At 36.1% G+C, this 20,052-nt stretch overlaps 1 long non-coding RNA gene across 1 annotated transcript; it reads right to left on the bottom strand.

Moving 5' to 3' along the window:
- Positions 1–16,119: 16,119 nt before the first annotated feature.
- LOC136819950 (uncharacterized) lies at positions 16,120–20,045 on the bottom strand. Its single transcript, XR_010848506.1, has 3 exons — positions 19,956–20,045; positions 19,575–19,720; positions 16,120–16,932 (listed from the first exon to the last, which is right to left on the bottom strand). It is a non-coding gene; the product is annotated as an uncharacterized lncRNA (long non-coding RNA).
- Positions 20,046–20,052: the final 7 nt, after the last annotated feature.

Below are 20,052 nucleotides of genomic sequence, written 5' to 3'. Positions count from 1 at the left end.
TTATGTTAAAAGAAAACAATGTTTATCCAACTTACTTTGATACCAATAGTTGTGCAGAGCACCATTGGGTGCCTCTACACAATCTTTTGATCAAATACCTTGCCCAAATAAATGGAGAACCAGAAAATGATATGAGAGCTAAATTCAATAGTGATTCTAGGTTCCGCCACCAAGCCATTTTGCAGAATCAACACATTATTACAACATATTTTGATGTGAGACATAACAATTATAAAGAAACAGTGTTAAAGGAGTTGTTCCAATATGATGAGTGTTGGAGTAGATATGAATTTGCTAAATCACGTGGACAAATTCATTCACACTCCTTATATTTCTCTAACTCGCACTATAATATTGTCAAAGCAATATTAGCACAAGATGAAAATGATCCATGTGTTAATATTGCTAAGGATCTAGAAAGATGGTTGCAAACAAATGAATTGAATGAAGAAAATATCTTCTCACCTCAATTTGTTTCTATGCATCCAGCTGGAGGACAGGAAAAAAACTTTGATGATAAACCATCAGAATGGATTCCAAACAAAGAAAATTGGCCTCAACCTCATGGAACGTTATCTAACATTGACAAAGATATATTAAAAAATGCCTGTTATGTCAAGGAAACCAAGAGGAACTTAAATCTTTTCATATCAATGTAGTTAACAAGGTTTTGTTACATTCATGTAGTTCATATTGTCTCAGACGTAAAACTATTACCACCAAAGAAAAAAATCAAAATGGTCAACCGATTGAGGAAGTCATTAGATATTGTAGACATCATTTTGGTAAGTTTGATGAGGAAACTAAAACATCCATGGGAAAAGAAACAAATCCTTTCACTCCTAGACTAACTAAAGGTGAAATACAAAGATATGAAGGGAGAAATGATCATCCTCGGATGGTTCAGCACATATTTCTTAGACCATTATCTTGGCTTGCCCAATGTGATACCCAAGCCCTTGTAACAGATGATTTGTTAGCCTTGATAAAGTACATTACAGGATACTGTTGTAAAGGTAATTCTACTACCGAGGAGCTCCTTGGTATCTACAAACAAATTCTTAACAAAGCAGACCCAACAATATCACTACAGTCAGTAGCTCAAAGGTTGATTTTGAAAACAGTTGGGAATGTTGATACCCCATCGTCAGCTGCTGACTTCATAAATGTTAAAGGTAAATTATATAATTGTAGTCGGAGATTTAAGAGAATTGGACTGAGTGGATTTAGACTATTTGACCCACAGGCCAAAAATGGTGAGGTCACTAAACAGAACACCTTAGACAAATTTCTTAGTGATACCAGAAGAGAACAAAATCCTAACATTAGTTTGTTTGACTGGGCAAAAAAGTGTGATTGTCCCAAAAGAACATCTTGTGGAAAAGACCATGTTCCTGTGTTTACAGGCTGTCAACGCTTTTGGATTTGGCCAACAGGTGAAGACTTTTCAAGAGAGCTTTTGATGAATTTCATCCTGGTACTTGGAGAAATGTTGAAGATCTGAAAAATGGCTTTGAAACATACACCGAATCCTTTGCTAATTTCTTAGATACAGATTATTGTCCAGAGTCTGTCAGAATGATGTTGCAGTTTGCTAAAATTGCATATGATAAAAAATTGGATAGAAAAAAAAGATTACATCAGCAGTGCGTAGTACCACAAGAAATTGATATTTCTCACTCAACAGTTTGTAGCCAAGACAGTCAGGATAGTCAAGCTTCTCAAGAGTCTGTTATTGACACTATGGGAAATCGCCTCCTAAGAGATTTTGCAAGAGAGAACAGAGCATCTATTGAAGAGGCCCCAGTAGATGAAGAAGTACTCTACAGTGGTGGAGATGATTTTGACTGGCATCAAAATGGTTTGAGATGGTTAGGTGTTCAGTCGTTTTCAGAAGAACAGATGAATGATACAAAAAAACTGGCTGTCAGATGTATCTAAACAAGCAACTGAAGCATATGAGAGAGAAGGAAGGCTTTGTAATTTACCAGAAGTAGACCCAAAATTGGTGAATCACATTCAAATGTTAATAGTATACTACAACATCAAAACTTTATTGGAATATGCCAGAGGGAATTTTAATGTAGGATATGACAATTGTAAAAGACTCATCATACAGGGTTGTGCTGGTACAGGTAAGTCTCAGGTTGTAAAAATTATTACACGTCTTGTTCGTCGAATTTTTCAATGTAATCGTGCTGTATTGAATGTTGCTCCCACTAGTGCAGCCGGTCTGTTATTACCTGGAGGAGGTACTATACATTCATGTGTCAACATTCCACGGAAGACTAAAGAAAAATTTACTCTAGCAGATCGCCCAATGTCAGCAGAACAAAGTGGCCTTTTGAAGAAATTGACCCTTGATAACGATAATAGCAAACTATCCCTCATGTGCCTAAATGCAGATGAAGAGGAATGGTTGGTCAATATGTCTTAGCATGGTTCCATCACCGGTTTTCTGAAATGTCATCGAATCTTTTAATATACAGAGAGTGATGTCCCTTTTGGTTGTATACCAACATTCAATTTTTTTGGTGATATATTTCAATTGAGAGCCATTGGAGAGCGCAATCTGTATGATAAAGTGCTTGAATCGACAGATCCAATTGATATAGCAGGTGGACTTGTCTACAAGATTTTGTTGATGTATTTATATTAGAAGAAATTATGCGACAACAGTCTGGTCAAGCAGCTTTGCTGAGACGCTTGGATAATCTGCGAACTGGTAATGTTACTAAAAAGGATTGGGAGGAAATTAATAATCGTTGTTATGCTAATCTACCAGCTGAAGATAAAATTCAATTTGATAATGAAACTTCGGATGTTATTTGCTTGACAGAGACATGGAAAGAAGCCAAAAAGTATAACCGTTCTGTTTTAAATACGAAAATTTACAATAGTGAAAAAGTGGTATGCGCCGAGTTTAAAAGTATTGGCCATGGGGCACATCATAATACTGCAAAAGAGTCCTTGTCACAAATACCGAACAGAACAGTCAATCGCTGCAGGAAGGATGTAGAGTAATTTTAACAAAAAATCAAGGGTGTATGACTAGGCTTGGTTGAACAATGGTGCAATAGGAACTGTCGTTAGTATTATTTATAAACCTAACGTTCGACCACCCCAGATGCCAGAGTTTGTTATTGTTGACTTTCCAAGATACAAAGGCCCGTCTGGGACGAACTGCACCCCACTTGGGTTCCAATACGGCAAATGTTGTCACTTGTGAGGATGTCAGAAAATGTTGTAGACGTACTGGTTTTCCATTGATCACAGGTTATGCTATCACTATAGCTAAATCGCAAGGTATGACCATTGGACCAAATCAACAAGTCACAAATGTCATTATTAAGTTATCACCCCGAACTAGGATGGAACAGACAAACTGTGGAACATCATACACTGCTTTCTCGCGTGTCACACAAGATAAGATTGGTGTTTAGCAGAACCGTTCCTTTTGAACGTTTGGAATACATCAATAGAACCCACAACTTAAACTGAGAAAGGAAGAGGAAAAAAGACTACAGAAGCTCTCCGCAAAGACAATTGCTGACAATTCGTGTTCAATTGAACAATACCTAGAGATGTTACGTGAAGTTGATTTATTCTGTGATGATGGTATATCAGATTCCAACTGCATGGACCCTTGTTGCTCTAGATGTTTGATTCATAAGAATCAGCTATAAATAATAGAAAATACTAGTTACGAACAGTAGTATAAACAGTTGCCAGAGAAAAGTGATGTGAAATATATAAAAAATATGTAGATTGTACAATAGTGTTGCAATAGGAAATGGTGTCACTTGTATAAGTTGTTATTGGAGTTGGGCATTATGTTTAATGCATGTCTGGAAGGGTGGTAGGGAGGCCCAGACACAATGAGTGTATGTTCCACTCACATTTCATGAAATGATTCCATCTGATATGTTAAGCAGATGTATATATACCACACTTTTGAAAATGTTGATGTTATGTGTGGAAGTAACATTCAGGCAATCTGATAAGTTGTAGTCATATTGCTGATGAATGTGAAAATTATTGAGTGTATGTTCCACTCACATTTCATGAAATGATTCCATCTGATATGTTAAGCAGATGTATATATGCCACACTTTTGAATGTTGATGTTATGTGTGGAAGTAACATTCAGGCAATCTGCTGATGAATGTGAAAATTATTGAGTGTATGTTCCACTCACATTTCATGAAATGACTCCATCTGATATGTTAAGCAGATGTATATATGCCACACTTTTGAATGTTGATGTTATGTGTGGAAGTAACATTCAGGCAATCTGCTGATGAATGTGAAAATTATTGAGTGTATGTTCCACTCACATTTCATGAAATGATTCCATCTGATATGTTAAGCAGATGTATATATACCACACTTTTGAATATTGATGTTATGTGTGGAAGTAACATTCAGGCAATCTTATACATATATCATTATTTTATTATTTTAAAGTTATTTATTTTATTTTTCAGCAAAAAATACTAAAATGAAAGTGGAAAAAAGATTTAACCGATTTTATTGTGAAAAAAGCCCCAAAGCTGCTTGTTCAACGGGTTGTTCAACCAATCAGACGACAGACTTCGTCGTGAATAAAGAGCAGCAGGTTAGAGAGGAAATGGAGGCGCGCATGAATGAAATGAAAGAGAAACACGAGAGAGAAATGAACGAGTTAAGGGAAAGTATCAAAGAACACCAAGAGGAAAATGAGGATCAAAACCAAGACGAAAGAGACATGCTTTTAGAGGAAGGAAACGAACTGGAAAACTCGCCACCAACAGAAGTAATTTCAGTCATTTGTATTGTATTATCATTCACAAACAAGGGAACGATATTCTTTAAATTATCAGGAATTCTAATAGTTTAGCCTTCGAAAATAAAAGATACTTAAAAAACAAGGAGGTTTCGTTAACCTCTATAGGAAGTATTGTTCGTCAACGAAAATCCAAAACCAAATAATTTTCTCCTTAACAAAATTATATTTTAGGAACTGACACGTGAAGCCTTCGATTTGTACAGGGTCACTCACCCAGGACCTGCATCCAATAATGCATATCAAAAATGGAAGAGTCTCGGTGGAGAAGATGCCCCGTGGTTTGTTTGGCATGTGGGGAAGCGGGGCAGGGGGTTAGGCGGGGAGGGGAGTAGAGCGAGAGGAGCGGGAGGCAGAGGGGGCGAGAGGGGGAGAGAGCGTTTTGAGTAGGATAGGAAGGAGTGATCGGGGTAGAGGGAATGTGGGTAGAGCTGACAGGGGTGGTAGTATTGGTAAGAAGGTATGGGATAGGGACTTTGGTGGGAGGGTTGTTTTCAATTTTCAGGTTGAGAAGGGTGGTGTTGGTATTAATCATCTATGATAGCTGATTGGTAGTATGTACAAATCAATTCACCAAGACTGCTCATTGCATGCATAACACAACCAGGGCGAAATCATACGATTTTAAGAAAAATACAAAAATCTAGTTATAACTTTTCATCTGATTAGCGATTATACAACATCCCATTTATCAACTGAAATTATATATTGTGTTATATCGTTTACTTTCTTCCCTGGGCGTAGTTGTAGTGTTTAGACTTTCATAGATAGATGTAAGTTCTACAGAATAATACCAACGATCCATACATTTTACAATAAGGTAGGCAAATTTCATATGTAGCTTTAAACCATTTTACCACTATTATTCCAAAGACCCTGTTCACAAACCGGTTGGGAACTCACCCACTGAAAAATCTAGCCAAATTTTGTTCACATGGGAAAAATAATACAGTTCAGCCTCACTGGGAAGTTTTATATTCCTCCCCATTGGAAACCTTTCGACTTCCAATTCCATGGTTTGAGGACAGGGGTGTTTCAAAATCACTATCTTACTCCTCTCTTTGAACTTTTCTTCTTGTTGGTTAAACAGTTTAGTATCCTTTCAGGGGGAGTTCAACAATAGTTTTTACAAATTGCATATTTTATAGTCTCCTGTGCAAGGTTTACACAGGTAAAGAAGTAGTTGTAGTATTCTTATTGTTATTATTATATAGTCTGCTGTGCAAGGTTTACAAAGTTATAGAATAGCTTTATTATGTCTCTAAGGTTTATGTGTACCTCTACCTATAGGCAAAAAAAGATCCAATCACTTCGCATTAAAACTGACCGACCTATTTCCTTAAGCGTCCCTGTTTTTGAACTTTTGTACAATCAATACTTGACTTTGGATTACAGAGTTTACTTTATGAAGGTAGTCAGTTTTTTTCTCTTCTGATTAATCTTACTGGTAATAACTGGTCACTTTTCCTGATTTTTCATTAGTGTGTAACAATCAATGGTGATGAAAGGACAGTATTGAAATCGGTCAATTACACGCTACGAAAAGGGTTGTTATTAAAAATCTTGAATGTATAATACTTTATTTTTAATACAAAATTAAAAGCCTAAAAACATGTTTCTTTATTAGGTTGTTTCATGCACGTATAAAAATGACATTCCATAAAAAATTTTTCCTTATGTTGAGATAATATCAATATCCAAACGCCTACGCTCACAACCGTGAAGAAAACCTCACGGTTGATCCTACTTACCTTAAGGTGATTTCGCGGAACTCATTTCGGCAAAAGAGGGCGTCTACGCGAAATTAGTTCCGCAAAATACGCCAAATTAGAACCCTCGCACCGCAAAAATCAGTTCCCTTAAGGTATTAAAGACTTACCCAATTTACATTTCAGTTGACGCTATCGAGTATTGGATGCTTTCCTCTGTTGGAAAATCGTATGGATTCGTAATTCAAAAATTAGTAGTTAGAACACGGCAAAGAAGAGAAACAGCGGTAAGAAACTATTAATCCGTTATTTGGAATATAGCACTGGCTTACAAAATTTTGCCCCCACCCCTACGAACAAATCCATCTGAAATATTATAATCATTGCTCATTATAATATGAGGAATATCAAATGAATCGTTGTCACTCCATTTTTTTTGTCAGCCGTTTATTTCAAGAATCATTAGGTTGTCTATTTTTTTTATTTTNGGAACGGAACAAAAGCCGAAAAACAATGGATTACAGTATGGAGTATTTTGACACTGGGGTGAGTAATTTCTTTACGCTGATTGAAGCTATAGCAATAAAAACATCCTGTACGCCACTGCGCCCAAACACACTAACAAGAAAAAGCCAAATATACCCATAAAAAACAAATCAAAGACGCATAAAAATGACAGGATTAATTATTATACTGACCATGGAGACTTTCAATGGTTCCTGTTGATAGTGTACAAGTAAACTGCTTCGTCACCTCTGACCCCACATTTTTCTCTTCCCCAATCAGTGTATCCAACTTTTCGTGTGTTGAACTTCCATCTTTCCAATTGATGACAGCAAACATGATTTATTTTAAGACGACAGACAATGAGATATAAACAATACAAAAATTCCAAAACATGCTATGACTGTATAATGATAACGCTGAGATGACGTTTGACCCCGAGGCGCTTTTAACACTGGAGATAGAAAAAAGTTTCCATGCGACTTTGGAGCTACCCACAATGCATTATTACGATTATTACACACGGTTGTACCTTTATTGATTTTTACAATCCGGTAATTTTGTTTATAGTGGGTGCATTTAACAAACCTGAGACAGATCTCTTCTATCCAATAAGTATAAAACCGGATTTCTTTTTACTCCGCGCGCGAAAATAACAGCATGCGCACGCCGATTGCGCCCGTTTTTCTTTCATCAACAACTTTTTCGGTCAAACAAATGCACGGGGTTTCTATATTTGAAGAAAAAAGTCGAACATTAAATTCATTCTCTGCTCTCATATCATCTCCTAGCCTGGGAGTCGTTTATGACATTTATTCATTGTTAGCGGGAAATTTTTTATAGTCGAAGGTAGTCAAAATAAATATCTAAACATTTGTTTTGCACGAAAAGTATCTAGACGACTATATCAGCAGACCTTCCTTTATTTTTGCCAATTAGGTGCCTTCATAAATAAGTCGTCTAGCTTACTAGACTAATCAACACCCGAACCGAAAAGATCTTTCCGCAAAGATATTTTTATTTTTACATTATTAATATTACTCAACCCCGTTCCCAGTGTATCGTCAGCCTTATGACGATTTTGGATAGCGCCAGATTATACCATGGCGTTGGCTGATGCTAGTCCCCCCTCTAAGATGGGGAACTCTTCAAAAATTGACGTAGTAATCGAAAAATTTGGCGTTAGGGAAATGTAAGCACTACAATGACATCCCCGAATCGATTGACAAATGAAAATTGACGTTTTCATTTTCAATTACGTAAACTTATGAGTTCGAAAATCAGCCGATTCCAGGGTATTATATGGCGCCATCAGTAAACGTCGAAGAGCCGATAATGCGCTGGGAACGAGGTTGAATATCACTACTTTTCAAAATTTGTAGAGAAATACGCCGTTTTTATAAGAATTCTATTTATAAGAATCATAAGGCTCAAATTTGCAAAATTTTAAGAAATTTTTTAAGAATAAATCGGAGTCATTGTAGACCCGTAATTTCTCGTTAATGTAAAGAAAAAAGACGAAAATAGGCTGGCTGTTCAGAAGATTCATGGTATGTCAATTACGGTCATTTGTTTCTTTTTTACATAACAATTTAAAATGAATTAGCGCTAGAGAAAAAAAAATAAAACAAATGATTCTCACCATTGACGTCGTTAAAATATGCTTTTATTTATTATTTTTTTGCAACCAAAAAGGTTATTACCCAAAAACATGGTTTTGACGGCATAACGATGACGTCATAAAAATTTAAAATTGAGTATCTGCAGAAGTACTCACCAAAATCACTACAAATTTTAACCGAAACATAGTCTCAATAAACTGAAAAGCTAACTTAATAAAAGATGAGTTGAAAGCTTTTCGACTTTCAATTTTAAAAAGCTTCATGTGCCAACAGACAACAAAAAAAGAGGTAATTCACATCAAACAACTCTTAAAAACGAACCTTCGATTTTAAAAACCTCACCAAGAAAATGCTTGAGGTATACCTCTCTCATTTTTACTTGGTTCTTTCCATTTCTTCTGTCCACTGTTGAATATTCATGCCATAGCTCAAAAATCGCCTGACGAGTTTCAATATATAATGTAGGACGACCCCTCCTCTCGTTTTTGTTTGCTTCAAAAGAATGTAATAATTTCACGTATCTTTTGCCTGTCTGTTTACCAATCCACTTTAAGAAATCACTATCATTGTCACAATCATCAACACCACAGGCTTCCAATAATTGAAAATACATCTTTCTATTCTCTGCTTTTCTCAAGTCCAGTGATTTCCAAAAATTTCTCCTTGTTTTCTTAATTTGGTTTGCTTAAAACTGATTCTAATATGTAACTATTCAAAGAATTTTCCTAACTTTTCCTTATGATTTTTGCTTGATCATCTGGTTGTATGTTGTTTTTCATTATGTTTGGAGGATATTGCTTAGGTTTGCAGTCTTCCTAGCTACGGAATTTATGCGAATATTTGTTGGAAGTTCGTTTTAAACATCTCTCTGTGACCCGGTCTGATCCAACCCCCTGGCCATCCCGCTGTAAAAATTTGTGAAAAATAGGGCAAAATTTCACCCCACTGGGAAAATGTGCCACCCCAGTGAAAAGAGAGTCAAAAAAATCACCCCTCTAGAAATCCCGAAAAAGATGCTCCCACCCCACTCAAATTAATTATATTTATAGCCACCCCAGTCATATTTCCTGAGTCAAATAATCACCCCACTCGAAACTGTATAAATTTGAGTATTTTGTAAATTTAGAAAGCTTTTCCTTGGAAGAGCTGATCACTTCAACTTTAAACACGATTAACATTCATCTACAGCAAGTTTTCCCACTAAAATCATATATCACGCCTTGAGCGTCTACCATGTTTGTATTCCTAGCCTAGTAGATTTACTTACTCTGAAAATAATCAATCCGACATGCGCACTTCTGATTCTAAAGAAACTGCTGACTCCGCACAAACATCAAAACAACTTTCGATTTCGGAAGACACATAAAAACTGAAAAACGTTTGAGCGCAAGCAAAAAAAAAAAGAGTGAGTGTTTTTATGTTCTTGGAAGTCAGAGTCTTTAGCTTTATAAAAATGTAGAATAAACAATAAATTGTTATTGACATTGATAGAAGAAGATTGTTTAGATTCTTGTTTTTAGATTCAGGTATAGACTAGGATTTTTTTTGAAGAGTGCACAACAACACAAATGACAAATAAATCTTTTATAGATAATAACAACATTCTTTCCTTTATGAATGAAATGTTTGGCCCTGGGGAAGTGTTTGCACTGTTGTGTCTGATAAGCACCCAGTCCGTGTAGTGTAGTATGTACTTATTACCGTGGGATCTTCAATATCAGATAGTGTGTTCTGATTTTGTCATACCCTTTTTTGTACCAAAGCCTTGAGCTTGTTCAATTTATTTCGAGTTGTATTTGAAAAGAAGAAGGATTCTATTTTTATTTCAAATTTAATGTCGCTTGATGTAAAATAAAAAGGGGTGATAAAATCTAAAATTAGAGCAGGGTATCCGACATTCGGAGAATGATGACAGATTGGATTTGTTTACCTGCCTGTGGGCAGCATTTTTATTGGCGAATAAGAGGTTGGTCCAAATTTCGACCCGCCGCCGACCCCATCCCTCAAAATAGGATTTACCTCATTACTGTCATCAACACATAATAAGAACTTTCATTAGTAAAGTATTGCTTGTGTGCGCTATTTCAAATCCCACGGGAAGAAGAAAATTAAAATGGCGCACATAAAGCCCACTTTTTTTCCATTGCGTAAAAAATAAACAAGGTTTTGGAGCAAGAGCAATATTTTGAGAATGGTGGTAGACGGCTAAATATCTGGTGGAACAGCCTGTTTTTCTTTCCCAGACCCGCAGGTTATTACTTTCACTTTATTGGTCGCATGGAAACAGGGGAGTTTGATCATTGAGACATTTTGCAGCTCTAGAATATGACGTGAATATGATTTGTTTATATATATTTGTTAGATTATTTTTTTGTGCATTATAGGTAGAAAGCATAACACTTATAAGCATATCCAGGCTCAAACCTTGCAAAAACTTAGGCATTGGCTAAGCATATGCTGAGCCTCAATTTTACAAAATTTCAAAGCATTTATCTCTCAAATTACAAAAAAATAATTATATTAATAATGTGCAAATTGCACGACCACATTTAAGCATAGAATAGGCATAATTGAGGCTAAAAAAATTAATTTAATATGTTATTCTGATATTTTTCCACATTTAGATAATGCTCTAATCAAGTGATAATAGAATAAATTATGGGAAAAAATAAAGCTAAGAAGAGTGATGATGATGATATACCAAAAAAGAAAAAGTGTACACCAACTGTCATGCTGATGATCAGTAAGGATGTAGAAGAAGAAGTCTTCCCTTTACATTACAAGCAAGGTACACATTTTTTTTAAGCAAATCTAATTTTCAGGTCAGGCCTAGGGTTACTAAGCACTCTTGCTCAGTTTCTGAAAATTTTGTACTGGACACGCCTAATATTATACCATATTTATGCTTATTTGGTCGAGGGTTACCATTTGCCACAGTTAGATTATCTAAAAAGCTTTTACTTTATGAGATGGTGAAAAAAAAGGACCGACGGGAAATTTTTCAATTTTGATCCCCTGGATTGCTTAAAATTTCAGACCCATTTGGACCAGAAATGATGCAAAATTCACAAATAAATTTTTAAAAGTTTTAAAAGTAGGGGAGCGCCCTGGAAATACTTTGTAATAACCTTTGATTGACTTCTTAATAAGAGGCACAAACCTTAGTTTGATAGAAAGTAGGACATGCAATACAAGTTTAATTTCACTTATCTTCATTAAAGGGATAACCAGATAAAAAATGAAACTTTGGCTAAAAGATTCCTTCCATGGCCCTTAGTAATAATTTTGCTGACAAAAATTCTGAAGTTAAGATAAAATTCTATTGTTTTTGAGCAGAAATTGAAAATTACAAATCGAAATACCTCACTCAGATTTGAAAAATAAGTATAACTCTAAAATTGGGAGGTTTTGGTATGGACCATGGAAGGAATCTTTAGGCTGAATTCCAATTTTATCTGGTTGTACAGTATCCCTTTAATAAAATATCAAGTTCGGTGCCAAACATAGTGTTTGGAAGTATTTGCACTCATTTTATGATAAAATTTTCAGGGAAACAAAGTTGGAAAGAGTTTCAAACTGCTTTAGTTGATCTAACAAACAGCCAAAATCTGAAAATAGCTTACAGCTACAAACAAATTGTTGGAACCAAATGCTTTATGATAAGAGCTTCGAGTCTTTCAACTTATATGTCAAATCACAACAAGGCAAAGGTATTTTAATTGCTTCAATTTAATAATTTTCATTGAAATATTAGCCATGTAGAAAAATACAGGAAGATAAGCTTACTCTGTCTGAAGTTTTGATGATTTGGTAATTTTGTCAACACTTTTTCAATGTTAAATTTCATCCTTATATTTTCAAAAACAAGAAGTTTCAAATTCGATATTGATAAAAATCCAAGAAGATAAGCTATAGATTCAATTTTTTTTTTATATACAACCGATCTACCATATGTCGACACTATATAAAATCATACCTTATGTCGACACAGTTTTTACGCGGTTAAACACACACTAGACGCAAAATTTTGGCTAGAAGAGCGTTTTCCTATTAACCAAAAGAACTGTAGTCTCTGATTTTTTGAGGAATCACATTTATTAGAAAAAATGTCGACATAACGATTTGCATACCTTCCATGTCGCCCTTGCGTTATTGAAAACATTTAATCGACTATAAGTCGACATTTACAATCATGGTCATAATATATTGGCACTTTTGGCTAATTTACAATTTTTCGAAAATTGAAGTTCGAGCGAGAATGTCAATTTTTTTGCCTTCAACTTGATTTCATCGAGTATTTCGATCTGGGAGGGATTTATAGGCTATATTTCAAGCCCTACTGGACCATTTTTGAACTTTTGGATCCTCAGATCCTAAGGTCCTAAGTCTTAAGTCTAGCGTTAAAACTCAGAGTTAAAACTCTACCATTCGAACCTACTTTAGAGCGGTTACAAATCGATTGTGGTTTCAAAACACCCCGGTGAATTTCCCTTTTGTGCCAAGTATTTTGTCCATGATTGTAGAAAAAATCGGAATCAACATTAGGTCGACATAATTGATGGAATGTGGATTCAAAACAATATGCTCTACTGTGCTTAGAGGGTGGGCACTCTGGAAGAAAATTCATAAAATGCTAGGTCATAATAAAATGGGGGAAGGTCGTACGATTTTGGGGTGAAATTTATCTGTAGGCAAAGGCAATAAATCGGAAACAGCATTAAGTCGACATGAAGGATAAGAAGTGTATTCAAAACAATATAAAGTCGACATTAAAATTTTACTCAGAAAAAACTGAAAAAGCATTAAGTCGACATGAGGATAATAAGGTGTATTCAAAACAATATAAGGTCGACATTAAAATTTTACTCAGAAAAAACTGGAAACAGCATTAAGTCGACATGAAGGATAAGAATTGTATTCAAAACAATATAAGGTCGACATTAAAATTTTACTCAGAAAAAACTGGAAACAGCATTAAGTCGACATGAAGGATTTAAGAAGTGTATTCAAAACAATATAAGGTCGATATTTAAACTTCACTCAGAAAAAGCATTATTAAGTCGACATGAAGGATAAGAAGTGTATTCAAAACAATATAAAGTCGACATTTAAATTTCACTCAGAAAAAGCTGGAAACAAAAGTCGACATGAAGGATAAGAAGTGTATTCAAAACAATATAAAGTCGACATTTAAATTTCACTCAGAAAAAGCTGGAAACAGCATTAAGTCGACATGAAGGATAAGAAGTGTATTCAAAACAATATAAAGTCGTCGAAAAGCATTTATAAAGTCGACATTTAAATTTCACTCAGAAAAAGCTGGAAACAGCATTAAGTCGACACGAAGGATAAGAAATGTTGCCCAAAGGTGTGGAATTGAGAGAATGTGTGAACTATGTCGACATCTGAGGGAAAAATTTCTCGTATGGACAAACTTATCAATCGCAGGATACAGACAATATGTAAGTTACCGACCCATTTTGACGTCAAATAAAATTGAGTAAAGACGCTTAGACGGGTTAGAATGAAAATGTCCTGGGTTGAAATTTTTCGAAAAGGAGGCTACTACAACAGAATTAGGGCAAAAGAGGGAACTTTCAATCAAAAGAAAATTCTCCCGAAAATCAATGAGCGTGCGGGAGGGGGGTTGGAATAAGGCACCCGAGCGTACGTTTAAAAATACATTCAACAACACAAGGCAAATGAAAATTCTTAGGTTAAGTGCAGGAAAACCGGTACATAGTGATGTAAGAGAAATAGGAGAAACCCGTTTTCTTTCGTCATAATAAGCTTAAGATTTCCTAAATAAAAATAACTTTGCAGTAAGTTTACTAGAATGATTTCGGTCAAAAATATAGAAATTGTTCTGAAAGGTATCAAAAATAAAGAAAAATGAATAATCTAGTAACTATTAAAGTAAGTTAATTCCGAACAACTTCGATTGAAAATAGCGTTTACAGCCAGAAAAAAAAAACTTAACAAAACAACAAAGGGTACCTTAATCGTACTAATTTTCGCACATTTTGGCTAATTCGCAAAAATTAGCACCCAGGAAATATGATTTGTGGAAAATTTTTGAAAAATTAATTAGTGCACTCCCCCCACGGCTATTAGGTACCCGAGAGGTAGAAGGCAGAAAGTCGGCCGTTTAACCCAGACCTTAAAGTTCGCTTAAAGTTTTCAAGGACTCGCTAGTCTTCCCCGAAAAATTTATTCATTCATTATTATGGCCAATAAAGTTACCCTATAAAAAACTTTTACATCAGGGAACAGCAACTCTTTTTCGTTAAGGTTTAGTAACCAATGTTTATGATACCCATGATGGCAGTTTCTTTAAACAAATAAAACATCTTTAATTTCCAACTTTCAAATTCTTGATTATCATAATCGACGATGCGATTTTTTTCGCACATTGGTAGAAAGTATCCTCGATGGTCGGAAGTATCTCATCTCGACGGTCGGAATTAGCATCGGCAGTCGGAAGTCGGATCTTAAACTTAAAAAAGCTAATTTCGATGGTCAGAAGTATCTTCTCTCGACGGTCGGAAGTTAAAACGTATTATTGCAGAATCAGCCAAATCTTGATTTCAACGGCAGACAAAACGATGGCTTCATTCATTTGCAAGTAATTTTACTCAACGTCGAATGCAGCATCTGTCAATGAGAAAATGTAGACAAAGAACAAAGAAAGTTCAAAGCAAGAATTTATTGTTTTCTAGAAACAAATAAAGAAACTCTAAGAACACTTACTCCTCGTACTCCAAGTCAAAGGTAGCCCTTAATCGAATTTTTAAGTTCTAATTCGAACGTAATTATTTTTTGGAAAAAAATGCCAAAGGAGAGGTGGATTAGGTGCACGTGTGAAAATCTCTAGGTAATATCAATTTTGAGTAAAAACACATGAAATTGCGGGGCCTCCCAGGCTACCAAAATTTTTTCAATTAGGGCAAAGAAAATTTTTCAAACTCTAGGTGGGGGATTTAAAATGGGGGGGGGACCAGAATTTTTTTAAATCTCAAGGGGGGAGGGGCAACCAACCCACAAGGACACTATGGAGAGCTTCTTGATTTTGACGGTGACTTTCAATTTGATCGAAATTTAGCCTCAACACAATTTACAAAGTTTAATTTAACTTTCATATCATACATACCCATGGTCTTTTGAAATGCTTTTTAAAATTCAGAAATCAAAACCTTCTGGGAAAGCTAATAAAAAGACTTAAAGCGAGTAAAGCCAAATTTTCAACCAAATTTGAGATATTTCAACTGCAAACTCTATTTTTCAGCACATTTCGGTCATATTTGGGGAAAAATCGAAAAATTGACCTTTTTTGCCAAAATATGTTGAGTCAGGTTAAGAATTCGGCTATACTCGCTTAAAAGTCTTCTATATACTTTTTCGAAAGCTTTCGAATGGCATATATGATATTCCATGAAAATCAATTTTGAATTCGAAAAATTGGCCTTGGGATTTTGCCTGGGGAAAATAGAAATTTCCCCTTAAAAGGGTGTTCCACCAGTGGGATTTTGGGGAAATTTTTCCTGAGGCATAATCGTTTTTTAAAGGAGGTCGGGTCAAAATTTTAGCCAAATTATATTATTTTCCTGTAAATTATGCTCAACGACCACACTAAAACTGAAAGTCACCAAATTTTGTCCTGACTTACTGAATTCTGTCCGCTAGTGGATTGATTTGATGTTTACTACCCCTCTGCCAAACCAGTCTGACTGCCTTCTAGATCAGGAGATATAAAGTCTGACCTGACAAATTTGCTAAAAACTCAGAAAAAAAGTGCCGAGCAAAGGGTGACGGTGATAATTAATGGAAGGTCGTCCATACAGTACTTACGCAAAGATTTTCCAAAAATTTGATACCCCCTCCCCCCCTTGTACGCAGAGAACAATAGAAATGATGTCAATTAAACAATAGATATATGCTTTTGCTCTCCCCCCTTCACTGCGTACGTACTATATGGATGGCCCCAAGCCAAGGCTAGTTTAAAAAAGAAATGTATAATAAACATGTACGGATGAACAGACCTCGCGAGTAAGGCTAGCTGTTATGATCACCATACCTCCGACCACGATCACCATACATACGACCATCGTAAACTATGTTTTCTAAGTTCAAGATACTTCCGACTGGCGATGCTACTTCCGACTGGCGATGCTACTTCCGACCCTCGAGATGAATACTTCCGACCATCGAGGATACTTCCCACCATGTACAAAAATAAATTCGCATCGGCGATAGGAGTTTTAGATGAGGAAGCCTGTAAACAAATAGAAAATTACCCAATGATAAAATTTCTCAACCAGATTTTTCAAGTTATCAATTGTAACAAAATGATCTGAATTGAATCATGTTCTAGGGTATTGGCAGGGTATTGGGTTGATTTAAATTGGATGCTACTTCATTGGGTTGATTTCTGGATGCTACTTCAAGGTACTTTTTGGATGAAAACCCTCGCATGGTGCCTCTCCCCTTAGAGAAGGGGGGGGGTGGGGGACAAATGGAAATTTTGGAAAAATAAGGAGGGAATGTCCTATGGGGAATAATACGTAAAAGTCTCTGGAAGGGGGGGGGATTTCAGATTTACGTTAATCAAGGCTGCCTAGAAACGTTTGAACCATAGATTTCTAATCATTTCAATAATAGCTCTTCAGGGTCTAAATTTTACCAAATATTCTTTGTATCTAGAGGATCTGTGAGTCCTAAATTAGAAAAATTTTCAGCCGAACCACTCATTGATTTACTTGGCGCTCAAGGGACGAGTTAAAATTTAAACTGATAAGGTCTTATCAGGCATGACTCTACCCCAAGGGAGGAAAAGCTCACATGGGGGGACAAGAAATTCTTAGGGGAAGTTGAGACCCTGAGGACACAATGCCCTGAAATATAGCAACTTTACGAGGCCAGAGACGATATCGGCTTCATACGAAAACTCATATTTGACCCAATGAAATATAAGCCTGAAGGGCTAGAAGTCAATCTCCTTGGTAGGATTTGAAGCCAACAAATCCTTCCAAAGTTGCGCGGCCTTGAGCGGCTCGCCTGGTTTTTACACAAATGACAGATTGAAACTAAAATTTACCAGAATTTACCACTAAATTTCGAAAAAAAAATATCAAACGTAAACAAAGGAATTGCTAGATTCAATCTGTCGTCAAAAATGAAGCGCATTTTTTAAGGCTTCACTTTTTCTTGCCTGAGAAAGGTTAGAGATTGAACTCTAGCCCTTCGGGCTTTAAACTCAATGATTTGACCCATTGAGTTTCAAGCCCGAAGGGCTAGAGGTCAATCTCTAACCTTTCTCAGGCAAGTAAAATTGAAGCCTTAAAATATGCGCCGTACTTTTGATGACGGATTGAATCTAGCAATTCCTTTGTTTTCGAGTGATCTTTTTCAAAATTAAGCGCTAAATTTTAGTTTCAATCTGTCATTTGTGTAAAAACCAGGCGGGTCGCTCAAGGCCGCGCAACTTTGGTAGGATTTGTTGGCTTCAAATCCTACCAAAGAGATTGACTTCTAGCCCTTCGGGCTTATACTTCATTGATTTGACCCCCAAAAATTGTCCACAATGCTTTGCACAGAAAAAAGTTCGCGGTAAAATTTTCTTCGCATTGTGGGGAATTCTCGGGGGTCAAATCTGAGTTTTCATATGAAGCTGATATCGTCTATTTAGAGCAAAATGAGAGATTGTCCTTAGTGACCTAGATTTCTTTCCAAAAATAGAATAGACGGGTTGATCCTAATAAGGTCTTACGGGGTTGAAAAAAATCAAGAATTAACAAAAGTTTCCCCCCAGGACATTCTTATTCCAACCCCCCCCCCCTTGCTCATTAATTTTTGGGAATTTTTTCGAAAGTTCCCTCTTTTGCCTTAATTCTGCTGTATTAACCTTCTTTTCGAAAATTTTCCGACCAAGACATTTTTATTTCAACCCCACTCACTTATTCCATCCCCCCCTCCGACTATTAGTTACCAGAGAGAACGTTATTAAGAACGACTTCGTTCAAACAACAGTATAGTTGGAGGTCACGTTAGGTTTGCTTGTTAGTTTTAAGTAATGTCCTGACCACTCGATCCAGTCCGCGCTTGGAAATAAAACAAAAATGCAGTTCAAAAGGATTTTTATTTTTTTTTTTGAACAATCCGTTTTGAAATATTTTGTTTTGTTGTTTGACTATGAAGTCTTCATCTAAAAAGTAATTTAATGGATTAACTTTCGAGAGATGAGTCCTGAGGCGCAGTAGTGTAAGTGGTCCTCTTCTTGACTTCCTGCGGGAGGTCGGGTTCGATTCCCACTCGGTGCTGCGATTCACTTGGGAAGTGATTACCTTGGCCCAGGTCACCCCAAAACCCTGTGAGGGTAATAGGGTACCATCACTCTGATACAAGAGTATGGGGAGATATGCTGGACATTAATGTGGTGTGGTGTTCAGTACCTGCGAGAACGTAAGGTTCTCCCGTACTGTTCGAACATCATCGATACAGCGCGTCTATGTGTCTGGTAAGCGCTGTGATTTCCTATCTAGGGATAAGAAACTAGATCCAGGGATAGGGCCCGGTGATATCGGAGGGTCAGCTCCTCCCTCTCTTTCACTTTCGCGAATTTTCGCAAAATTGAAACTCGCTAAATCATTTGGTATCGCTAAGTTATAAAAAACACTTTATCTTTTTATTTATGCCCAACATACAATTCTTGATAGACCCCCTTCTAGTGACCCCCTCAACCTCAGAGCGTATACGTAGTTTTTGAATGGTCCCTATGACAGTTGTGCTTTCAGGACGAAGCTTGCGTATCATTTTTTTTAACAATAGAAGCACCTTGATTGCCCTTTGACTTTTCATGTTTCCAGATTCTATAAAAAATCCTTGCAATTCACTGAACGTCAAAGAATCAAAACATACCTATTTTTCAAGTCCCATTGCTTTAGCTCGTTTTGCAGCACGCGATTTTACAGCTGATCTCGCATTATTGATACGTATCTTTACCTTCCCAAACAGACGTTCATCCTCACCGTTGTTTTTCATAAATTCTTTCATTTCTTCAACACCTAAAATGGTATCAAATGAAGAGTAAAGGGTAAGTGAAGGATAAAATGCTCCGAGGCAAATAAGTTCTTGAAAAAGGGTTAATTTGACTCATGCACAACGATGTGGGGAAAACAAAATGTCAACGGATAAGCGCTTGAAGTATATATTTTAAGTCTATGAAAGAATTTTTCTCTGGAAGAGCCCATTAAGCTAACAAAGCTTTCGGGTGTAAAGCAAAACATTTTTTTCGCTTACTTGGCATTTTTTTCTTTTCTTTTCTTTCCACATATCCTTGGAAAGATCTATCAAAGGCTTCTATTAATCTCTCGCTCCATTTGAACGATCGATTGGC

This window comes from Clytia hemisphaerica, unplaced genomic scaffold, assembly GCF_902728285.1.
Source record: "Clytia hemisphaerica strain Z4C2 unplaced genomic scaffold, Clytia hemisphaerica genome assembly, whole genome shotgun sequence".
Lineage (NCBI taxonomy): Eukaryota > Metazoa > Cnidaria > Hydrozoa > Leptothecata > Clytiidae > Clytia > Clytia hemisphaerica.
This window is presented reverse-complemented; position numbering and strand designations above follow the sequence as displayed.